Source organism: Cryptomeria japonica, chromosome 7 (genome assembly GCF_030272615.1).
Source record: "Cryptomeria japonica chromosome 7, Sugi_1.0, whole genome shotgun sequence".
NCBI lineage: Eukaryota > Viridiplantae > Streptophyta > Pinopsida > Cupressales > Cupressaceae > Cryptomeria > Cryptomeria japonica.
Window position 1 is genome coordinate 751,622,423 of NC_081411.1, and position 4,773 is coordinate 751,627,195.

Consider the following 4,773-nt stretch of genomic DNA (forward strand, 5'->3'; position numbering starts at 1 on the left):
TCACAGGCCGTATTAGCAATTTAACATCTGCTACATGTTTGATGTCTCCTGTTCAAAAAACAGAGTTCAAAATTAAATATTAATTCACACCATGAGTCATGATAAATTAAACATAGATAATAGCTATAGCAGTGCCTAAAACCTACTAATTAGAAATAGAGAAATGCATAAATGTTAAAGCAAGGGAGAATTTGAGAATACAAATTTACTGGTTGAAGTTTTGCACTGTGCATCATAGATTCATAGGCTGGATTAGCAAAATAGCAATAGCGAGTGTTGTTTTTTTCCTATTCATAAATTAGATTCATAGGTTGGATTAGCAAAATAGCAAACAGGAAAAAAAAAAACATTGAAATTAAAAATAAAAGAAGAAAATTGTGCAATACATACTATGATTCTTAAGAATTTTGTGCCAGTTTTTGTAGGGTGCTCCACTCTTCGTCTGATGGAAGGTCAATATTCTGTAAACTATGGAAAGTCAACTCCAACTTCATCAACATTGCATATTTAGAAGATTTACTTGACATCACTGTTTCATCCAATAGTGAATTTAGAGTTGTAAATGGTTGGATGAATTCTAGAAAGCTTTTGGGAGTTGTGTCCTTTGGAAGCAAGTCTAAATCAGACTTCATTTTTTTTTCCATGATTTTTTTGTAAGCTTCTTCTCCAATGAATTTATTTTCTGTGTCAACAGGCTTAGGCAAACCAAGTTTAATCAAATTATTTTTCTTTTCTTGCAGCTTCATTATCTTTTTTCCACAATTGTCCATAACTTTTGATGTTTCCCTTAGCTTCTGGCATTTTTGAATGATAGATGATGTCTTAACTGTGGCATCAATGCGGCTCTTAATTCCCTTGGATGCCAAGTAGCTATCACTGGAACTGTAGACTACTTTCAGAATCTTTTTTGCCATTTCCTCTTTTGAAAAAACATGTGTGCTCTTCTCATAGTGCCCTTTGATTTTTAAAAAAAATTGTCTCATACTTTCAGTCAATTGAAACCATTCACACAACTTCTCACTCCTCTGCATTATTTCCCACCAAATTTTTTCTTGTATATACTTCATTGTATTTTTCATATTATCTTTGAATCTATCATCCAAAGTTTTTATTTTATCATTTGCATTGTCCAGGTCTTCTTTCATTTGTGCACATTTTTTTTTCTTTCTTCCTTTACTTCCTCTTGCAAATGTTTTTCTTTTTCCTTCCCATGATCCAATAGGTCTTGTAATTTTTTCATTTCGGCGGCAGCAGACTCATAGCTTTTGTATAATTTTTGAAAACTGGCTTTTTCCTCAACAATTTTATTACTGCTTTTAGCCAGTTTTTGTGTCAGGTCCTTCAATTCTGCATCCTTCTTGTCCTGCTTTGCAATTTCTACTGTAGAGCCCAAATTTTTTATCCTTTTTTGTAATTCATTGCACTTGCTATCTGCTGCTTTCCTCCTTGATTTCTCATTTTCTAGGTCTGCCTGTAACTTTTCTATTTGTTTCTCTAGTTTATTTTTTTCTCTCTCCACCTTTAGTAGTGAAGTGTAGACCACTTCGTTAGTCCTTTTTGACACACTAATTTTGTCCACATTATGTACTTTGGAGAAATCCATTTGGAGGGTGCTAACTTGAAATTGAGAGGGATCTATCTGACTGTGTGGTGGATTTTTATCTTTAGATGGGCCCGAGGGCATAACAACCATGAACTCCATCATATCTTTCTGTGGGTCATATGTTGGAAATACACTGTTCCTTGCAAGCTATTCGTTTACAACTTCAGACACGGAATTCCTATGAAATGCTTTCTTTTTTTCTTTATTTGCTTTTGTCGTGTGTTCAAATTTTTCATAGTAATCATGAAATTGAAAATCTGGGGTTGCTGAAGCAATTGAATGTTTGAAAGGTGACATAGGAATACCATAGGCTCCAGTTCCACTTATTCCTATGGTTTTAACTAATGCTTGACCAGGATTAGGATTACCAACAACAGTTCCTGATGCTATCCTACTCCCACTGACACTTTCATGTGTATTTTTCATAGTCTTTTGAGGTGAGTGATCTGAAGCTGCAAATTATTGATTTGTAGTGTTAGTGGCACTTGATATAGGATTCTCAATAGTATGAGATTGAGTATCTACCTCTAGTGGCCTCTTGTGAGAGATATTTTGTTGTTTCCATTGTCCAACACCAATCACAACGGCACTTGACTGAACAATAATAGGAATACTATCCCTAGATTCCCCACCAGTGGCAGTGGCACTTAATTCACCACTAATGGGAATACCATGATGTGGTGGTGGTTGTGGATTTGAACCAGAAACAAATGTAGGTGGACCCTGAGGGTAATGAGTAGTACCTATCCCTGATGAATCTAAAGAATCAAGTCCAATGACTGGTCTATAAGGACCTTTTGATTTTGACCCTGATGGATTTTGTATCTGAAGTGGATACCAAATGCCCTCTCCTCTGGGACCTAGACCACCACCTTCAAATCCCATTTTTTCCACAATGCTTGACCCTTTTATATATTTCTTTTTCATTGCCTCATTGACTGCACCTAATATTTTAGGGACTTTAGTAGTTGTTTGAGTGGGCTCAACCTCAGGCTCATATTGATCAACATCTTCACTCCTGTCATATGATGTTGTGGGATGCTCCATATTCCACAATTTGCTAAACTCTTCATCCTCATCGATGCTATCAAATTCTGCAGTTGTCTTTGGTTCACCGAGATTCCTCCTCATAGTCCAAAAATCATTTATTTTGGTTTGAGTCCAGTAGTTCTCTTTACATTCGTGCATAATTGATTTGGGAATAGTTTTCTTAGATGGATTAGCAGATTTTATGTAGAAATTATAGGACCTCCTATTTTGGATGCCCTGGCCCTCCATAATTTGTGATGAAATTTCTTCTGTTGGAATGTTATTGTCAGCTGCAATTTTCTCCATCTCTTTTTTAACCTCATCCCAGGAGTCCTTGTTTCTAAGCTTTTCTAGCAATGGTTTACTTTCATGTTGACATAACGCTGAAGAGTTCCCATTTTTCTTAAGCCTTGCTTGAACTACACTGATTGGATCATACTGCCAGAGACCCTCATCACCAAAGTTAAAAACTGTCAAGAAATCATGTGCCACAATGAATGCTTTTCTCTCAAATGTGAACCCTCCACATGAGAAAGGAAAGGAAGGAAATATGCTCTTCTTTTGCTGACCATGGAAGTGCCTATCTGTGCTCTCCAATTGCCGTACATACTCTAATGCAAATACCCTCTCTGTCACATGTATTGGAAGTCTGTATGGTTTTACTGTGGATCCGTAAAACCTTAACACAGTGAATTCTTCCATGAAGAACCAGTTAGCCAATTCTATTTGACTTCTGAGTTGAATGCAATCTCTACAAGACATAGGCAACCTAGGCATTGGAGTGCTTGTAATTTCATTATACATTGGTGCCAAAAAGAAGTCTACAAAATGGTTGTAGTTCTTTCTGTTATCATGCATCCTTATCTTTGGGCTCCAATCATATATTGGACAGTCTGTTCTCTTCCCAGTCTTCTCATCAATCTTATAGCTCATAATTTGAAGCTTGTTGGTCTCAAATATTGCACGATACTTGGATAGAAGGAGATAGCACAAGTAGGATGAGAACTTAAATGTCTTACAGGAACCTTTTTTGATCATAAGTAATTGTTTTTGCATGGATTTTACAATGTGATCAATAAAATTATATCTTACTGGCTAACTTGCACAATGGATATTATAAATCATTTCAAGAAGGCTTGCACCCACTTCCCTATCATTTTCCAATGCCAGGAAAAACGACAGCAAGGAAATAGTATCCTCAACCCATGGAACAAAAATTTTAGAATCATAAGGAGGCTTATGATCCTGATCCAACAAAATACCAGTACCAATCTTTATTAGACCTTTGATAAATGAATCTCTGCAACTTGGATTGAGACTCTCATAATTCCCTGCCAGCTTTTCAAGGTCAATTTGGACGTTTGAATTTTGGGCTTCAAATCCTAGGTTCAACAACTGAGCAAATTCTCCCTCGTTTATGGATAGAATTTCCTCTTTTGTATTTTTATTGACAATTGCTTTTTTATCTTCATCATAATTTTCGGCGCAGACCATGACAAAATCAGGGCAAGGGAATACTTCAGGTAACACCATGCTTCCCAATCCAACATCCCACGATGCGATTTTATTTGTTTTTTGTTGTAACATTGGGTTGAAAATAGTAAATTTTGCCCTGGATGCATCTGCCGCCTTACTAGACAATGTATATCTAATATCTATGATACGCTTTTCACCATGGATAGCAGGGTCATAAATATCATGGTATTCATCAGTGAAACCTGGTGTTTTAACCAGTTCGGTTAGGTTAAGGTACGTTTTGTTTTTCACTTGGCTTCTTGTTGAACTACTGCTTCCCGTTTTCCCCATCACTATTATTGTTAATAATTCAAAATAATGCTAGGCAGCTAGATAAAAACCTGAAAATGCTAACCCTCAAATTGGACCATGAGATTACCAAAAGCAAAAAAGGTGGGATGTAGGTGTTCTAGATTTTACCCGGAAATTGGAATTTCTATTTCACTAGATTGGCGCAAACAGTCTTTGTTGCAACTTGGATTCCTCAATCTAGTAGCTGTTTCTAAATCTCCCTCGATTTATAGGTTTATCCAAGAAATGAAAGACGATTATGATTTACGAGTCTCTTATTTTGAAAACTCTAAAAAGTAGAAAAGTAAAACCTAAAGGGCAAAATATCAAGAATC